Source organism: Myiozetetes cayanensis, unplaced genomic scaffold, assembly GCF_022539395.1.
Source record: "Myiozetetes cayanensis isolate MyiCay16 unplaced genomic scaffold, myiCay2020 scf1, whole genome shotgun sequence".
Classification (NCBI taxonomy): domain Eukaryota; kingdom Metazoa; phylum Chordata; class Aves; order Passeriformes; family Tyrannidae; genus Myiozetetes; species Myiozetetes cayanensis.
This window is the reverse complement of record NW_026086604.1, coordinates 55,217,165-55,238,750: the sequence shown is the minus strand read 5'-3', so window position 1 is coordinate 55,238,750 and position 21,586 is coordinate 55,217,165. Positions and strand designations below refer to the sequence as shown.

At 35.3% G+C, this 21,586-nt stretch overlaps 1 protein-coding gene across 1 annotated transcript in view; it reads right to left on the bottom strand.

The window, feature by feature from the left end:
- The window catches only part of DOK6 (docking protein 6), a 254,260-nt gene that overhangs the window by 173,588 nt on the left and 59,086 nt on the right, over positions 1-21,586 (bottom strand). The gene's annotated exons all lie outside the window — the stretch shown is intronic.

Below are 21,586 nucleotides of genomic sequence, written 5' to 3'. Positions count from 1 at the left end.
TATCGTGCCAGTTGACTGGCTTACCACAGGTACTGGTAAGTCCACAGAAAGTGTGTCTTCTTGACCTGTTTTATTTGTAATGAAGTCATAGGGAGAATTCCCAAGTGATTTTTCAATACCTTAAAGTTTCTGATTTGAGGGTGGGGTAGTGACAATAAGTTTTAAGTGTAAAATTAAATAAAAGAACACTCAAAATCTCAGTCATTCTCACCAAAAAAAAATCACAATTTGAGTAGTGGGTTTTTTTATATTATCATCATATATATATATATATATATCAGATAATACATACTGATAGCAGTAGATAAAATTCAGTTCCTGTATGTTAATCAACACATATTCTGGTCATTCCCCAATAGATGTATAGATGTATTTATGTCACTAATAGGTTTCTAAAATCACAGTTATATTTCCAGTACCTCAGAAATTAATCCAAGTAACTCTTTTTATGTGGTCATTAAACTCTTGCCACTATAAAGATGGGTTTAAGTCCAGCATTGCAGAGCAGCAATTGCCACACATACTCCCTTCCAGTTTTAAAGCATGCACTGCAATGACCCAGCTTGCATATCAGCCAAAATAGAGTTAGCTAAGAGTTGGGCATAGACATATGAGAGAAAATGTGCAAGTCACTGAGCCCTGCTTCCTTCACTTGCAGAAAGCCATGCAATAGGTGCCTGCTACTTTTTGATCTCCTTCCCTACTTGTCACACAATTTATATCTAAGGAGATATTTGAAGTATGACAGTTTTTCTTGTTGTCCTCATGGTACTGGCTTACTAGGATAGAAATAATTTCCTTTCTGAAGAGTAGCAGGGAGAAAAAACACTGGACATTTCACATTTGCAATTCTGTTTCCACAGTTTCTCAAAGGCTAATACGTAGTCCTTGTGCTTTGGAGAGACAGTTTTTATTGTGATTTAATTTATGAGCCTTGTCCCAGCGGAAAATCTAATTCTTGCAGCGAACATCTGCATGAAAGGATTTTTGCCTTTTAATCCAAATCATTTGTTTTAGTACATTTCTCTATTGGTTTTTGTATTTTTAACATATATTATAAGGAATTTATCAGCAGAGAGAGACATTCAGGTGAAGACTTGGTAGTTCAGTGCAGCATTCACCAGTGAACTCACAGCATCAAGTCACAGCAAGACAGACACCATGACACCCAGTAGTTGAGGATGCTGTACCATCTTACCTTTTGATGGCAGAGCCTTTTGTTCTATTTTTCTTTAGAAAGATCCAACTCTATTCTTCTCAGACAGCACACAATATGTAATTTCCCCTTCGGCTCCTCTACCTTTCAAATTAACAAGTCCCTGCTTCCCACTGTTTTCCCTATGGTCTCCTTAAGACTGCGCTGTTGGACTTTAAATATCTTTCAATAATCACCTTAAATTAGTTCAGTCTTGGTTTATGATAGATTTAAGCTTTAAGACTTCATAAATGAATAAAATATTACATAAATGGAGCAGTCTTGTAACAGAACATCAGCACTATTTACACTGAATTTTTTTACTTGTTCACAGAATTCTACCCCTCTCTATTGCTACTAGCATTACAGGAATTCCTTTCTGCTATAAACAGTCACCATTCTTTTATAATTAGCAGCACAGCAAATGAAGAATATTATTAGCATTAGTAAAAATCTCATAGGATATGTTCCAGCAGATACACTATGTAATGCCATAGAGGACTCTGTTTATCTCTTTCTACATACATAGCTGAATTCTCCTATTCTTAATCCTTAGCAAACATTACAATAATTGCTTTGGTGTACTGTGTTTTAAAATTTTTGTAGATTTTTTTGATGCTCCTATCCCTGTTTCTGAAGGCTGCAGAAACATCATTAAAACGTAGCTTTCAGTGGTACAAGCATTGAAGACAGGAGGTTTATGGGGGTTTTTATTTTTTCAGAACTTGGTCTTTGTGGCAAGTAATAGCATCGTTAATTATATGGTTTTCATGCCTTATTTATATTGAACTTTTCCAATCATCTTTGGTAGAGGAAGAGTTTGTTCCAAAGGAAGTGAGAGCGATATTCCCACTGATCACAGGCAGAAATAAGAAGGGAAGAGAGCAATGGTCTATTTCACAAAAGACAGTCAAGCTTGGCTTCAGAATCCTGTCATAGTAGTATTAATCTTTCTTTATGCTATAGAATGCATTTTTTTTTATGATATATCTTCCTTGCAAGAAACATCAGAATTATCCTGACAGAATTTACAAAAGTAGTCCACATATATTCAGTTTGTCTTTCTGTGGTTTTCAGCATCCAGAAATTGTGAGAAGGCTACATATTTTTTATCTTAATCTTTAGTTCTAGAAGTCTTCAAATTACCTAAAATAAAAATTGAAGAAATATAAAACAGTTGTACCCAAATAATTTTGCCTAGAACTAACTAAAATATTTTTGGATAAAAATTTTTTCGTCTAGAACAAACTTTGGATTAGACCATGTTCTCAGCATTGTCTTAGAGTATTACTGCTTATTTACAATGGGATTATTTTAAAAGAGAAGTTAAAGTTCTCTCCCTTTCCCCCATGCCTATAAATAGAAAAGAATAGTTTATTTTTTTTAAGTATATAATAAGCCTTTGATGTTTTTTCAGGAAAAGCAAAACAAACTGAAAAAGAAAATCCCTTAGTGGCCATAAACTAATTCAGTAACACAATACAACACATACTTAATTCCTTTAAGGTCATGCCTGTTGTGTCATTCTACTTGTCACTGGTCCTTTTAACAACACTACAACACTTCTCCAGAGATGAAAGGCAATTATGTAAGTGGGTGTTTGTTCTAAAAATACACCCACAATTAAAAGTCTCAGGGTGTATGTATACCTTTAGTCAGAAGCTTTAGTGTGGGGAATGCATACCCTCAAAATGAGGGTAAAGAAGATGCTGAAATTTAACTCATTTACAGGCACCTCAAGAAGAAAATTCATTAGCACAGAAGATTTAAACAAAGTATATGTTATCAAAAAATATAAGCACTTGCAAGCATTGCTGGCTGAAGTTCTTAACTTTTAGGGCAGCACTCTCTGACTTTGCTACCAGTGATTAAAATTTCCTAGAACTGTCAGAGAGATGGTTCATGTGTTTTAAGAGAGTGCTTACATTAAGAAATTAATTTTAGTATCCTTTTCATTACTGCTGAAGAGAATTCCTGCAAACCATGAACAGTAAAAGTTTGATTTGATGGCTGAGATTATTTTAAAATCACGTGCTAGGACTTAACAGTCCCACTGTGGAGTGCTGGACTAGCTGACCTCCGTGAACCTGTGAATATGTGAATTAATGACTAAGTTAAACCTTAAATGCTCAAACTTTCTTTTAGAGACAAGTTTAGTTATAATTTTATATGTAAGGAATTTCTGAGGGAAAAAACCTGGAAATCTCTTTCTCTAAACATACAGCCTTTTTATTCTTCTCAGTTTTGCCCTTTATTCTCTTTAAAAATGGAATTCAATGAGCCTACAAGAGGTTTTGCCACTTGTAGACCTTAGAAGAAGGGTTCTCAAGCAAATGCAGTTGTCTATCCAGGACTACTTCTGACACTGTAGAAAGCATTAATACATTGTGCTTTTCCCAAGCCAACCTCAGTCTTATCTTTCCTCTTCCCCTCCCCCATTTTTATATTGCTGCCTTCTTCTCAGTAACAAAACTTCCATCACTTTTTGGAAAAAGTCATTTAGGATGGCAGCTCTTTCCCCTTCTGAGCTGAAATTCAACTTTCTCCCTTCCAAATAAAGGATTTCCTAGCAAGTTTAGGTATTGTTAACTTCAGTGAAAGTAAAGGTCTTTTAACAATGGTTGTGGCCCGTTATATAGTTGTAAATTATGATTACAATGTCTCAGAATTGAGATTCAGTAATTTCTAAAGAAAAGTTTGTTGTTGCTTTGTCTAGAGTAAGAATATCTAATTTTTTTTTTTTTAATCCATCAGGCTTTATGTTTTCAAGTCACATAATTCTCTGACTTCATCTCTTCAGTCTAAACATTGCATAGTTCAAAACATGCATGCAGATGTCAGGCTCTGAACAAAAGCTGAATAGAAATTAGACTGCAAACACTGGAATGGGGCTTTCCATTCTTCTGAAAGTAGGAAGGGAAAGAAATAATTCTGTATCTGGGATCACGCTATTATAAAAATGTGTGCTTTTATTTTCCACTGTACAATGTACTGTATGTTCACAAGTTTTTGAAGTTTTAATTACATCATCCAGGTATTTGTACCAAGACATCTCTGTGAAAGCTCAAAACTTAAATATTTTCCTATGGGTCTAGGATAACTAGCATGCCGCACAGATTAAGTATGGCCATTTTATTAAATTTTAGAGAAGAAATAGTATATGGTAAACATATGGGGTTTTAAATTAATATTTTGTGTGTGTATGTGTAACAGTACCTTTCTTCCCTTTTCCATGTCATGTTTTAAACCCTGCCACTGTTGCAGCAGTGGTTTTGATGTCAACATCCATCAGGAAGTTACACCACAATGCAAGCTAGAGAGACCCCAGGTTCAATTCAACTGTTTCCTGACGATTTCAAAAACCTATTTAACACCCTGCAAACTACAAATTGAAATTTCATTGATCCTAAAATGTTCTTCCATTGTGTTTTGGACATTTTCATTAACAATCCAGGAGTCCTAAGTGTCTGGGACTGATGTGATTCCACAGATGTAAATTACTGCTTGGACAGAAAAGAATTTACTTCTAAGCATTGCAAAAACCTGATTTTCTGCATGTCATCTGCAATTAATGGTAACTGAATGAATAGGACAAAAACTTCTTTGTGAAAACACCTAGGATGAATAACTAGATTTTACATCTTTCATTTTTTATCTAAACAACTACAAGTACTGCTGAAGGCAGGCAGAACTAATTACTTCAATCTATTGATATGTAGTCAGATAGACCAGAAGTACAAAAAAGTGTAAAAGATTTTCCATTTTCAATTCCCACTAAGAGATTCCTTTAAGAAAATATGATAGTGGTAAATATATAAATAAAGAGAGATTCACTATCCTTCTTTTCATATTACCTTACTTCTTTTCTCTTGCTCACATATAGGTATTCATCACATCCCAGAGAAGCAACTGTTTACAACTAAACAGAGACTGGACAAACTCATTTGATTTCTGAGAACTAGAAGTAAATAAGAACTAAATTTTTATCTTGTGTCACTGAAGAAGCATTTTTTTTTTTTTTTATAAAATGAAATAATTAACATTTACTCTGCAGAAAAGAGACACAGATGGTCCAAGCCTGAAAACCAGTGAAAATGGCAGTTTATACCTCAGTAATTTGAAAGTTGACACTTCGGTTGTCTCATTTATGAGCAAGGATTTCACCTCTAGACCTGAAACTTTGCACCTATTCAAGCAGCAATGACTAAAACATGGAAGAAGAAGAGAGGTCCAAGGAAGCACACTTATGATCTTGTGAGATGGCCACTGTGACTCAGTTCAGAGGCAGTTTTATCCGGCTTCATGGCTGAAGGCCAGGATTGTTGCCCACAAAAAATGAGCTACCTCAGGAATGACCTGATCATTATTATCATTCAAGAAAACTCAGATGAGAGTTATGACCCAGACACACATTTTGTATTAGAAGTAGCTCTTGTGGCTCTAGAGGACAATGCCTAAAAATCATTCATCTCGTACATGAATGATCCTGTTCAGACCCACAGGGCAGATATTTCCTGTATTGCAGCAAAACAAGCAGAGTGTCAAAGTCTCAGAAATTACCATTTCTCTCCCCTCCCATATTGTCTCTCCCCCTGCCCCCAATTTCCTTACTTAATCCTTCCACAACAAGCAAAATTAAATATCCGACAGAACCTCTTCCCAGGCATGTACACACACAGATACCCAAACAGAAACTTCAAAGTACATGATTGCTGGCAGTTCCTTCATCAATGACCTTGTAAATTTCTTGAATTTAGTAAAGAGAACTTGTGCTTACAGCTTACTAGAGGGCAATCATCCTTTCCATGGAAAGTGAAAATATAGGTGTCATGGTTTAATCCAGGATGTAGCTAAACAGCACACAGCCGCTCGCTCACTCACTGCCTCCTGCCAGTGCGATGTGGGAGGGAACTTGGGAAAAAAAAGTTAACTTGTGGGTTGAGATAACAACAATTTAATAGGATAGAAATGGAAGAGAAAACAACAACCATAATAGTAACAATTTGAGAAATCAGTTAGAATATACTAAACAAGTAATGCACAATGCAGTTGCTCACCACCCATCAACCAGTGTCCAGACAATTTCTGAGCAGTGTCTCCCAGCCAGCTTTCCTTCTAGTTTATATACAGAACACGGTGCCATAAAATATGGAATATCACTCTGGTCAGTTGGGGTCAGCTGTCCTGACTGTGTCCCCTCACAATTTCTTGTGCACCTCCAGCTTCCTCACCGGTGGGGTGTGGTGAGAAGCAAAGAAGGCCTAAATGCTGTACAAACACTGCTTAGCAACAAACAAAACATCAGTGCATTATCAACATTACTCTCATCCTAAATCCAAAACGCAGCAATATACCAGCTACTTGGAAGAAAATTAACTCTATCCCAGATGAAACCAGGACAGTAGGACAAGAGACTATTTATGTAAGCTCTGCTGTAATTTGACATTTCTGTTGAGCACCCTAATTCCTGGGTTGAAAAAGGTTTGTCTCCAATCAGTTTGAATCAGGTACAGAACATGAACCTCTCAAAATTCAGACAAGTGCTTTACTGATCAGCTACAGAAAAAACTAAATCTAAATGTCATGATGTATTGAAAACACCTCAATTAACTCATAATTAATATCAACATTTGATGTATTTTATTTTTTCCTTTCTGTAGATATAGTATCGTAGAAATTTCTCCCTCATTTATATCTTTGCATTGAATCTGGCAATGAAGCATAAACTGGTGGTATCACATCTATTTCCATAGCAACACTCCAATTTCCCAAGCACTGTCATGGTTCTACTCTTACAGAAAGCTGAAAGAAAAGCAAGTCTGAGGGAATGTTTGTCCAGCATTCAGACATGGATCTAGTTTCAAGTATCCTCCTAAAGTGGATCCAACTCTCTATCTTCCGCTAGAATACTAGCACAAATTCTTTCAAAAAACCCAACAACCAACAAAAAAAAGTGTTAGTTTGGGATTTTTTTTAAATCAATCTTAAGATCAAAGTTCTTTAGATAGTTCCAGTAAATCTCAAACAGTGAATGGACTACTTGGAAATAGACGCTTGATTTTAATGTTCATTCCCATTCCTTATATCATTTGTATCACAACACAGATTATCTAAATAAAGGATATGCTCTTCACATGCTTTACTGAATCCATACTCAATATAAAGCCCTAAGAGGATACAAGAATAAAATGCATACTAGGTTTTAAACCTGAAGTTGATTTAAAATATCTTTGCCTACTGCTGACATTCTTTATTTACTAAACAACACTAATAGTAATTTGAAATTCACAACAGCACAGGTTTCATTATTAGTTAACAAACAAAAAGGCTCTGGAAGAAAGCTACTACATTAATAACAAGATCATAATTGATGATGATAAAACAAAAAAGCACTTAATATAGTCTTTTTTTTAGGAAGAAATCTGAACTCTGATGTAATTTTAAAACACGTTTTTTAAAAGAGTGCCCCATAGAGTATATTTCTCAGAAGAGATTTTAAAGTTGACAAAAAAAAATCATTTGACTACAAATTGTTATGCCTTCAAAACAGCCAAGCCAATTAATCACTCTGCTCCTATCAGAGCATTTCAAATACACTGTACATTGACAAGCCGCCTACACAATAGCAGCCTCGTGATAGAAAGTAAAAAGCAAAAGGAGGAAAAATTAATAGCACATTGAACAAATGCTCTGTCTTCCACAGAGCCTCCTCTGTCTTTTAAAGAACTGCTCTGAATCAAACCTCCACACTTTGCTTTTTCCCCACTCACATCTTTACAATTCCAGCCCACCCGCATACCCCAAGAGCCAGTACCATTTTTTTCTCAAATCCTGTAACCCTTTCAGAGATTCACAACAAAAATTTCAAGTCTTGATAGACTTTTACAAGAATCAAATGCTTCTAGTGGCACCCAGCCAGCTCATCTTAAACAGGCAGCCATCCCACACCTAGAGGATTTAATACACTTCTGTGACTAAAGGAAAGCCCTGCATTACAAGATGGGTCCCACCCTATCCTCTCATTCTCTTATTTCTTCCAATTTCATTGCAGTATAAAGTCATTCAATCCCATTATTTTTGTTCCCATTGCGCTCAGTCCCATATTTCAGGCGTGCATTCAAGGTCCAAATTTTATCAGTTCACCTCATTTCCAATGCACTTCCTTTCTAGGAAAGCAATGAGCAGCTCTCTCCACTTTCTTGCTTGGAATACCTAGATTTCAGAACTCCCTCCTATCAGACTTGCCCAACTCACCAAGGCACCCTTTATTAATATACATTGCACAGTGAAATATCTAAAAAGTGCAAGTATTTACCAAAGAGATAACAGCAATAGTGTTAAAGGAATAATATTCCCAACCATTTGGCTGTAAATCTATAATCTTTAAACATTTTGTTTTCTGTCTCACTTTTACAACACAGTACTATTTCTGCTTTTTACTTGCTTGCTTTCAGAAAAGTGCTTTCAACACAAGGGGACCTAGTTGATGTGAGGTAACAGGAGAATTAAAGAGAAGAATAATAATTCACTTCTCCCTTACTTAGGCCTCTGTAGAGAGGATTTACTGAGACAACCTCACTAACGTGAGATTTCTCTTTTATTGAATATCAATGATTTTAGTAATTTCTATACAAGTTGAAAAACTCAAGGTTAGGAAAATGTGCCTCATTTCCTTAATGTATTTTGAGAAAAACATTGCAAAAACTGCTCAGCCAAATAGCCTTGTTATAAAAGAGTCTACATAGTAGCCGAGAAGAAGAGGGATGAAATATTCTTTTCACACTGATAGACAGTACATAGCACATGACACTTCCTCCATCACAAAATGCATCCATGCAAACTAGTGGATGCCCAAGGCTGAAGACTTATCTGCCATGCTCCATATTTACGATTTTGGGATTGTGCACTTTTCTCATGAGACTGTAAATCAACTCTTCCTGACCTTTTTGTTTTCCCTATGCTTTACAGAGTGGAATTGCATTTGTTCTACCTTTCATTTTATTGTCCTTATCTGTTGAACGCACAGGACAAGGCATGCTTCTTTTTACTGTTTCATAGAATAGTTGCTTCTATAGCACTAGATTTTACTTTCTAGTTTAGACATGCAACATTGAGAACTATAAATACAAGAAAAAGCATGAAAATCTTCATACAAGTAGCTTTGATTTTGCCTCAAAACTATACAAAGATTCAAATATTTCAGTTGCTGCAAATGCAATTGTAAATACTTTTAATTATTATTTTATTTTTTATTTTAATCTAAGACAGAGGTCCATGGTCCAACAGCTGTGGTGACCCAACAGCCTAACAAGGAAGTGAGAATTAGGTTGTAAGAGCAAGGTAATAACTTTATGCAAAATGATTCTCTCTGTTCATTTTTCTAAAGAGCAAAATCATTAAAAGTACAGCATAATGCTCTGTAATTATAATCTAAGTCATTTCCCCTGTTAAAAATACATTGTAATTGCTTTAAGTGAAAACACATCATTATAACTTCCCTTGAAAAGGGAACTAATAAATAGATTAGCAAAATCCTACAGTCAGTACATTAAATCATGTTTGTTCATTCAGCTGAGACTGGAACACATAAAGTACATCTTCTTATGGAAAGACACAGTTAGGGAGAATGGCTGGCTCATGGGATTAGCCAAGGGATTTTGAGTTTTCCACATCTAGCTTGGTGGTGTGAATCCTCCCCAGCTTGGTGTTGACTGAAGCTTATTACCATCTGCTGCCTGTTCAGTGTCCTACATAAAATGAATTGGTTGTCTTTGCCCAGTTCCAAGCTCACAGGTGTCCAGTATTATAACAGACAGTAATTAGCATACCTTTAAGCAGTGTCAGCAAAAATCCAGAAGATTTAAAAAGTACAACAAAGATGTCTATGTAATTTGATATGAGTAGCCCAAAGAAGCCACGCTTTGAGAAGACAGGATGGTGGAATTGGTATTATCTCTACTATTACTGTGCTTCTGCCAAATCACTGAATATGGATGATTACATCCTTGCATAAGGCTTTAAATCTCTAATTTCATTAGATCTAAAACCCCTAAGCAAGTAAAATGGCAATACCATTTTTAACCCTGAAAGCTTACATTTCCTCACCTTAAAGGAGGATTTTAATAGTTAAAATATAGTTACTATAATTAGCACGGCTGTACTCAGAGTCTGAGAGAACCTTTTTGGTGTGTACAATGAATTATCACTGTTGCTATGACCCCTAGAGCAGTTGTGCAGGCAACTACTGTAACCAGGAAGAGAGTAACAAAGAGAGTTACGAATTAAATTACCCAGGTCTCTCATTATTAACCTTTGGGTGAACAGGCCTGCTTCCTTTGGTCATCTCAGTTATCTTGGATATAGCTTTGCTTTGTGAAAGAAGCACTAACTCACGCAAAGAGCAAACTAACAAAGTGACAGAATAATCACCTCATAAAAGCACTGTGTTGATACTGTACTGAATTACAGTAACATTAAGTATGAAATTAAAAGGATAATGAGTATTTGCCATGTACTTCACTTTCTACGAGTCCCATGTCAGGTGCTGTAAAGCTTTTCAGGAAATCTGGTCTGGTGGAAGCAACTGTTATTTTAATGTTTGTTTCTGTTACAGCAGATGAAATATGGAGTTTTTTAAACTTATAAAAAGACAGGTTTGAAGTAAATAACTGTAAATCTCTCACTTTCTGAACATACGGATATAGAATTAATTCCCAGTGGTGATGAGTTGCTTCTGCCTCATTTAAGCTGCATTTTGGGCTGCTGCCATTTTCTCCATAGGCCAGAATCTTACACTGCCCATTATGTGACTCCCACAAAAACATGTATCCACAGGTGAAAGTAAACATTGCATCATAGGGTATGAATTTGGAAAGGAAGTCCCGGAAATGGAAAAAAAAAAAAAAATTTCTTTTAAAGTTCAAATTGTTAAATAAAAACATAGATTTACAGCCATTCTTTAATTTCTGATATAAGAATTGTATTTCTTTAAAAATAATATTAGGAGAAACTTCCCATCTGGCCTCTATTTGTTGTATCTGTCAGTTCCATAAATGTCTAATTGTAGGTACTTAATTCCAGTGGTCTTCTATAAAGCCAACACAAACAAAACCAGCCAGATTTGAAATTTCCTTTTTTTTTTAATTTCAAATACTAAATTTGAAGCTTTTTTTGTTTTCATATAGTTTTTTAAACATTAGTAGTTTTTCTTTGGTCTCTTGCATAAGGATGTCCTTTCTTTTTCTTCCTGTATGATCTGCATTTAAATCAATGGAAAACCTTCCATTTCTTTCAGAAGACCTCAATGAAGACATTACTGTTTGTAGGCATAGATATACTGAAACCCTCTAAGAAAGGTAGACCCTTTAAGAATTTTGGTCCACAGAGCTTGTGAGTTTGCTTTCCCAAAGAAAAGGAAAAGAAAGCCAAACCTCATTTGTCTGAAGCATTAATGGGAATCACCTTTTTCTTCAGATCCATGTTCCTCCTTGGATGATAAATGACAACTATTAGGACTCTCATTTATCATGACAGAAACCACATATCTATTTAGCGAAATCTGAAAAATGCAAATTTTTCAGGACTGGACAAAGAGCTACTGAGCCAAGTTCTGTGAGAGTCCAGTCCAGAAACTGGCACAGGTTTCCTCCACACATTGTACATATAATAAAACCCACATATAATAAATAAGTAAAAAACTACATATGTAAATAGTAAAGCACAGTAAACCAGCTGCTGATTTACTGAATCTGAAATGATTTATTCTGTCCTCTGAAACTTAGGTACAGATGAAAAAAAAATACTGAGTATCTATTCACAACAGATGAGATTTATATTAGAATACACAGAATTTATAATTCACTGGTCATATTTTTTAAAGAAACAGCAAAACAAAGATAACATAAAGGAAAAACAACTATGTAAATTGCAGAGGCTTTTAGCTAGGTATCTAAATAGTCAAAATGTAGAAGTAGAGATGGCAACCTGGTTGCTCTAGCAGTTTGATTTGCTCTGATCTGCAGTAGCTTCTGCATATTTCACGTGTCACCTTTACACCAGAAAGGTTATCTCATAAAACAGCACTTTGTGCTCACAGACACTCTTTCTTCTGCTATAACTGCATACGGGGCTTCCCCTGTGTATTTTTCTGCTTCCATTTGGCACATGATTGAGGTTAGTAACATATTAAAGATCAAATCAATAATGTTGAACAGTTTCAATACCTGAAAAAGTACCTGTATTTCCTACTTCCCTTCAGACAATGGAAACTGGGTAGCTATACAGAAAATCCCTTTCAATACCATCCCTCATTCCATCTAGCCACCTCATCTTTCTCATATACATATATTTGCATACAGAATCTCTTGACAGACATAAGCAGGTTCCATCCAGCTCTGTGCAGAAAGCTGACAGTTCATTCTGTTAAACAAGACTCTTCGGTCTCACTTTGACAAGCTATTTGGGATATAAGTCTTTGCACAGACTTTTGTTACAGTTCTTCACAGGACAGCATTTCACTCTTGGTCTGAAGAACTGTATACATTTGTACAAAATTATTTATGCTTAACATGCTTTCTAGTCTTTGTAGCCCAGCATTTACATCCTTCTTAGAAAAAAAAAAAATAAAGTGAAAGATAACTCATTTATACTTCTAACAATATTGTGCCTATCTAATGAGAGGTTCTATTTGCTGAGTATTATATTACTGTGCTGGTTTTGACCGGGATAGAGTTAATTTTCTTCACAGTGGTTAGTATGGGGTTGTGTTTTGGATTTGTGCTGCAAACAGTGCTCACAACAAAGGGATGTTTTCCATACTGCTGAGCAGTGTTTAAATAGTGTTTACACAGGCCTATTAAGGCCTTTTCTGTTTCTCAGAACACAACACCAACAAGGTGGCTGGGGGTGCACATGCAGTTGGGAGGGGATGCACAGCCAAGACAGTTGACCTCAAGTGACCAAAGGGACATTCCACACCACATGGTGTCATGCTCAACATTTAGAGCTGGGGGAAGAAGGAGGTGGGGCGGGGGACATTTGGAGGGATGGCTTTTGTCTTCCCAAGTCACCAATACACATCACAGGGCCCTGCTTTCCTGGAGATGGCCGAACACCTGCCTGCCCAGGGGAAGTGGTGAATGAATTCCTTGTTTTGGTTTGCTTGTGTGCACAGTTTTTCCTTTGCCTTTTAAAGTGTCTCTATCTCAACCTATGAGTTTCCTCCCTTCTACCCTTCTGATTCTGTGTGGCTTAGTTGCTGACTGGTGCTAAACCGGGACAATTATGAATTGAATTCCATCAGGGAAGGTTTAATTACATATTTTCTTAAAGTTTAATTATACTGTCAAGATGGAATTTAAGTATTATAATTAAGATAGAGTGCATTCATGATTAAGAAAACACAAATTATTTAGTAGTTGGCAAATATTAAAATATTGCTATTAAAGAGGTACTTTATAAATAAAGATTGAAAGGAAAAAACTTAAGTCTATGATATGACAGCATGACAACAGTAGATTTGACAAGCATCTTCAAACAGACATTCTTAAAATGCAGATGATAAAACAGTTTTTAAGAAATTAAAAATCAAATACTTTTAATACAGAATTTTAAACTGCATCCAATTCTGACATATTTTTACCTGGATTTTGGCCTGTATCAGAGTTCTAGAAAAATTACAAAGAAATCACAGCAGCTGCACTAGAGAGGTAGATTTTATTAATGCCCGTTATGATAAAATTAAAAAGAAAAGGATATAAAGAGAGAAATTATGAAGAATTTTCATAATCAAAGCTAATTAGTATTTTTCTAAATAAACTTAGTGTTAATATTTTGACAGCTTTGAATATCAACCAGGCATATCCACCCTAAGTTGTAAGGAAAATGTGTCTGAGTCAATGTAAGTAGCTTGGAATAGGTGTCTCACTTTTTTTTTAACAATTGAGTTTGGCTTGTGCAAAATAGTTTTCAAATAGAAAAATTACATTCTATATTGTAAGAGGCCACTGGTTTGCTGTTTGCTTTGTGATTAAATGGCACAGGCACCACTATAATGAGGCAGTCTATCAAAGTCTTCTACCTGGTTGTTTACACTCCATGAGGCTGTATGAATGAAGGATTTTAAAGTTTTCATTAAGTCCTTGCCTGCTGTGCATGTACAAATACAAAGCCAATTATTTTAAAGGTACACAGGATCTTACTCTTTTTATCTTTCTTGAGAGTATGATTTCTGATGCTTATGCTTCACTGAACAATACAAATAGGGATAAAATTCGTGTCTTTGGAGCAGTCTGTTAAAATTATTCTATTTATATATAAAATATATTCTAATATGTAGGCATCAGCACCTTAATTTGAATTTTGAATTGCAAAAGCAAATTCAGGAGGGCAGGAAATTTTTAGTAGATTTTATATAACAATATTTAGCTGACTGAATATGTACATTCCTGTATGGTATTTCTCTTATCTAAATCATTTTAGTTTTGGGGGAAAAAAAATCTCGCTTTTTTTAATTTGAAGAATAGAGTACACAACCAACCAATATATAAACACCTTTTTTTGGTGCCATCTCCCTGGTATCTTATTCTGTTATTGTTTCCTCTACCTGGACAATGGCTTTCTCTCTTCTTTGTGCTATTCCAGACCCTGATCATGCAAACACTTCCACAAAGACAAATTCATTCTTAGAGGATCTGATTTAAGAATACTGTTGCAATATTTACTGAACTAATTTCTCAGCTGACAAGGAAGAACTGTCCTGAATTCCAAGAGTGACAAGCCAAGTGACTCATTCTCCATATTTTCTTCAGGTGAGGTTATCCATTCTGCATCTCAAGTCCTCTACAATATTCAATGTACACCTATTTTCAGTAGTGACATCAAGGACATTTTTATTTTTAAATTATTTCAGCTTTTAAGTATAGCTATAATTAACTATGGACCAAGCAAGACCTTCATTTGTAAATTTGGATGCTCCAAAAGCTGGGAGGCTAAATTCAAACACCCTGAGTTTTGAAAGAACAGCTTAATGAAAGTAAGAAACTTAATACATCATCAGAAACTAAATACATATATCATCACTGAAATTTTTAAAATAATTTTTGGCAATATTGCTATTGTTTAACAGAAACCAACCAACTCCCTCTCAATCACTAAAATCTCTTACAGTAGAATAATAATCATTATATACTCATTTAGAGAAAATACTATTATCTATCTATATAACCCACAGATTTATGGTTAATATTTTTACCTGAGATGCTGATTTTGCATTAATTTCTCATGCAACAGAGGAAGATCTTTCAGGTAGGAGGGTACAAAATTTATACTGAACACATATTTAGTTCACTGATCTTAGAGGATGAAAGTAGCAACACTTTTTTTTTCTTTTTTTTTTTTTAAGAATAGAAAGATTTATCTGAAACGTACAGTTTTCTGCAATTTTTTCCAGTTCAAATTGAGATAAGAAGTTTGAACTTTGATATAATTATACAGCTCATGTCATTAATGCATTTTAATGTCCCTCTAATGAGATTGTATTTCAGAAGAAATGACGCATGACTAAAAAGCATATACTGATACTACACAGTATGACACAGGCAGAAGATAACATATAGGCTAAAATACAAGGGCAATTTATCTAAGTATAGTTGTCCATATTAAACTAATTTTTAATATATATACAGGTTTCCAAAAGACTTTTGATGCTGGCTATTAAGGAAACAGGGCAGCCCTGATGTAAGGAGTATCACAGAATGGATAAACAGCTGAGTAAGAGATGGGAAACAGGAGTTTCATGTGAAGCACACGTTCAGTCCTTGTGATGGAGAAGAGGCAGCAGAAGAGCTCTGCTGAGAGCTCTAACTGGATCCAGTACTGCTCATCACATCCCCTGGGGCCTCAGAAGATGGCACGCAGTGAGGCAAAATAGCGATGATATGCTGGAGACAACTGGAATGAGGGCAGGCTGTCAGAATGCACACCAAGCACTTCTGAGCAACCAGGCACTGGTATGTTAGTAATACTGGGAATGTTTCAATGCCAATAGTATGCCAAATTTCAGCATGGAAACACATCAATTAACACAAGTCATCTATTTGAGGAAAGGAGGGGCTTTGAGCCCCTAGTCAGTATAGAGGGTTCCCTAAAAACATCTGCTCAGTGCTCAGTAGCTCTCAGAAGGGCAATTCAAGTGCTGATGATCACAAAAGCAACAGAGAAAAATGGAGAGCATTTTTGTGCCACTAAGATGATGGTTCACCCACACCTGAGCTCATCCCATCTTTCATTCTTCTCCGAGAGGGAGAATAGGAAGGGTCAGAGAACAACCAGGAGCTATCACAAAGGTATGAAACAGCTCCTGTCAGAGGAGCAACAAGGCCTCTTCAGCCTGGAGAAGGGATGGCGTTGCCAAGCAGAATAGGTGAATAAAGTTCAGATCTCTGAGATCAAAAAGCAATGTAGCATGAGAGAGCTGGGGTAAAACTATTAACCCACTCTTCCAATAGAGGAACTGTGGGTAGGAAACAAAGACAGCAAGAGTCAGATTCAAACCAGTCACAGCAGGCATTCCTTTGGCAATGGGTAGGAAGCCACAGATGTATTTTTGCCAAAGAGAACTGCAGATGCAAATGTAGCAGTGGAGTCAAAGGAAGGCTGGACGGGCATTAGAAAAGGGATCTGTTAAAAATTACCAAGCAGAGAAAGCATGGAAGACTTAGGAAAGCTCATGGGTGAGAAACCACTGGAGGCTGGGACTCTAGTTGTGAAAAACATATAATTTTTTTTTCTTTTACTGTTCAATGCACATCAGCTTATGGGCACTGATAGAGAAAAATGTCTGAGCTAGATGCAGTTTTTATTCTTATGAGCCATAACATACTTTATATTTATAAACTGGGTCAATGCCCAAGCAGTCACCTTTCTGCTCTTGGTGAAAGTCTTGAAGGGACATTAAAACAAACTGAAAACTTCAGGCTTTGTGTTTGCTCAAGATTTGTAACATAAATCCTGACAAAAATGGTGGCTGAGTTTTCTGTCAATGACAATTCAAAAGTAACAACATCCCATTTTCTGCAGTCATTTATCTTTTCTTCAAATGCCTTCTTGTGCTAAATGTTCCCTTTCACAAAATTTGACAAGACTGAAGGCAATGACATCGAAGAGATAGAATGCAAACATGAAGAAGTATATTTCTACACTGACCAGCCTGCCTTTTTAAAGTTGCTGAGGAGCACCATCACACATACTGTGCTTTCTCAACTGAAAGTCAGTGGCAACCCTTTAGCACTTTCCTGTAGGTAAATGACTTTTTTAATAAATTCTTCTGACATCAAAAATGAAAATATCCTTTCTGACACTGCCTTGTCTTTACAAATCTATTCATACATCTTTCAAAAACAAGCTGGAAGGCACAGCACATAAAAGGTAACGTCACACCGTAACAAACAAACAAAATTCTGTAAGTCTCTCAGTCCTAGAAGAATGAAACTGATCATAAAGTACTAAAATACAGAGACTAAAAGACTTTTTCTAAAGAAGTTGGAGAAACATCAGCAAATTCTTTGGAATGCTTGATCCTATGGAGTTACTGGACATGGGTAAGATGAGCCCTCAAGGTCCATTCCAGTTTCCACAATGCAACAGCTCTATGGACAGAACTATACCATTTCCTTGCTTAAAATTAAGCAAGAGCAAAATACAGGAATTACTCTTTCCCATCCTTGTATTTGATTGTGTAGACTTTGGCACACCTATGATACAGGAGATTCATGTCTGGATCTTCAAATAAATGTTTTCTTTAGGATATTATAACAGAAAAGCTAACTATAGACTTTTTTAAAGAGAAAATGCTGATTTTTGTTTTGAAAGGATAAGCGCTTTCTCCAACTAGAAATTATTAAGCTATGTTTCTGAATAACCCTTCAATTGAGAAAGAAGGAATATCCTTATGCTACAATTTTCTATTCTGAGCCCTTATGACCACTCCTGAGTCAGCATATCTTGGAACCCAGTCTGAGCCATCTAAGCCCCTCAAGGGAAAGCCAATGAAACTAACTCTAAAATTTGGCATTTCACTGCAGAAGCCAGAGCCGAAATGCAATTTTTTTCATTGTTTAGAATAATTCTCAACCTACCCTTTAAAAACATGCTACAGTAATAGTTTTTACATTAATCTACAAACTCAAGTGTATACAAATATGTAGTGCTGAACTGCTGCAATCTGATGCAAGGTACATTTGAAAATCTCCTCTTAAATCAGAAGAAGAAAAATAGTGGTAAGTGCTTATTGGAAACATAGGAGAAATATCAAATGAAAAAGGACAAGGTATAAATGGATTGATGGGATATTTTTTATAGGAAAACAAAGCAAATAATCTGATTCTCATTTTTGCTGTTGTCACTGTACTGTAAATGTTACTACGGTGCATTAAAAATCTTAAGCCTGCCTGTGTTGCAAACTCCTCTTTGGCAGACTATACCACTTAAATTCAAAATGCCTCAAAAATTGGCATCTATGATTCTGCCAGACAAAATATTGAATCTTCTCATTCTCTATTTTTGTTCCAGCTGGGAGTATTGTTTGTAAAACTATGCTGTACCCACTGTAATCACTGTGGACATGTAGAACACCTTCCATGAAACAAAACCCCAGGACATATTTGGTTTGGTGAGGAGACAAGAAAAGGTGTGCAGTAGACAGCATACACTAGCATATTTTTTTCTATAACTATTACTACAAATTCTTCTCACTTTGTTAAAGAAGTGTCATTAAAAGTGTGATTCTGAATGTAAACTATGATGTTCTTTCATGCCAACTTGTCAACTTCTGCATGAAGAATATTGTAAATTTCTTTTACTTCTGGTTTAAGGTTTGTTTGCTCTGGTTTTATTAACAGATGGCAAACAATTCATATGGGTCAATTTTGTGCAGGAATTTCTATAAAATTATGTTCCAAGAAATTTGGCACAATATTACTTCAATTGTGGAATTGGAAAAAGTCAATTAGCTCAGGGCTTCACAAGCTTAACGCTGGCAGAAGTTCATAGCGTTAAATCGGCAGCATCAGCAAAACTGCAGTTTGTGAATTGATTGAGAAAGTTCTCATTACTAATAGTTAAAGTTAGGGACAAGCACGAGTGACCACTCACAAATTTCTATTGACCATACCAACCTGAAAAATATCAGTAATAACACATAAAATAAAACAACTGGGAGATGACAGCTCATTATGAAAACAGTGCTTCATTGCTGTTCTTGTACTTAATGGAGAAAACTGGTATTCACCCATTGGTTATGTATACAAAATGCTTTTACCTGGAACAGAATCCTATAGATGCTTTAAACCTGTTTCTGATGACATGAAGGTGATAAAAAACAGATCAGAAGTAAGATCAAAGTCTTTTTAAAAAATGATTACAAAAAAATATTGGATCACCTTAATAATTTTCATGCATATTTGTCCAACTTCACTTATAAAGTGCAGAAACATATATATTTTATTTTATAACTGATATAGATTATTTAAACAATGATAGTGCTGACACTTAAGAGTTGGAACTAGAAATGCAACTACCTTAAATTAAAGCTTTGGAGAAAACTATATTAAAAAAAAAAGTGCATCTTCTTAAAATACAAATTGCCAACAATAAATCCTAGAAAATATCTGCAGTGAAAACAAACCCCACCATAAATTGCACTTTCAATCTTTTACAATGTGTTTTTTGTCATTCTGGAGAGCAAAACATTGTGTTGATTCATGCAAATTCAGAATTTCAAGACTGTTGAAAATGTACTTTTTTATATGCAGTGCACATATTTTATAAGGGACTGCTCATGCAAGGAAGCTGACATTTTGCTATTTGTTTCTTCTAGGTTGAGAATGTTACCACTGAGTTCATAAACAAAACAGTGAAAATCTAAAACAAAACCTCTCCCATTAACTAAGTGATTAGAAAGCACAAACTCTTACTTCAGACAAATAAAAAAAAAGGAGGAAAAAATATCACAACTTTTCCAAAGTATAAGAGATACCATGTATAGTTTCTCTCAGCTAATGAAGGCAAAACATTACCTTTCGATGAGTTCACTGAAATCAAACAGAAAGATATATAAGTACATATTCTCATGACAAAATTCACTGTAATCAAGACTATTTGTAGCAAACAAGTCGAGATACGTTACAGGTAACCTGTTTCTGTCTACAGTAACAGAGTTGTCTGTTAACCAGATGTTGTGGCTTTTGGCTGTTTATGAGATACAGAAACTACACCAACAGTAGGGTAGACTACTTGACTCGGCTAGTAAATCTTACTGATTTTCACAGGATGTAAAGGAGGAAGATTAAACGCCAAAAATGTGTCAGAGCTTCCTCTGGCATTCTGTGAAACAATTCAGAAATTAAGCATGTATTTGCATGTTTATTTAGTATTAAATTATTTTATTGCTGTTTATATATATTTATTTTTCAAAGATCCCTTGCTCTATCTGTGTCCACATCTGAAGAGAGGAATTCATGCTTGTGGAGCTATACCGTTAGTCTCACATCTTCCTTAAAACTCCTGTTTGCTATAGTTTTACCTTAAGATCAATGCTATTGAAGTAACCAAAAACTAGGTTTCTCCCTTAGAATTTCGTGTGACCAGGTCAGGAAATTTATATGTATTCAATCTGCAGTTCCTTTGACCAGGAATTTGTATTTAAGGGTGCATTAATACAAATAGAAATAAAACTAGAAACACAGATGTGGGATCTATGTCTCCAGTACAAAACAAAAAAGAGATGGAAAAGGATAGTGAATCTGTTTGGATTTTAAGGAACTTTAACTCCGTCTGTGAGCAAAGAGTATCACAAGTTATCTGAAAAGGAAGTATTAGAACAATGATCTCTGATGAGTTTTCAGTGTCTCAGTGGAAAGGGAAAGAGATGCACACTTACACAAGCAACAATCTCTTCTTTCTAAAAGTAATATTGACTTTTTTTTTTTTTTAAGGGAACAGATTTTCAACATAACAGTTCTGAAGTAATAGGTCATAAGAGAAGATAAACAGTGCAGATAGCAGCCAGGCACTAAAAAGTAATTCAAATTAATTAAGTAATTACAAATGAGGACAGTGGCATGTTAGGCAACTTGGAAATTGCATTAAAATAATTAGTTGAATATATTCTGGTATAGAAACAAAAAATACATAGGAGGTGATACTATGGTACTTTAGAGAAGAAACAAGATAATTAAGCTTAATAAATTAAAACATTCACTCAGTAACATTCACTTCAAAGAGATCAAGTGTACATAAGTATTTAAGTTAGAAAACTGAAATTAAATGGAGCAGTTTAAAGTCTTTTAAAGCAAGATTTACTTTTTAAAAAACAACAATGTAAAACAAAAGTTT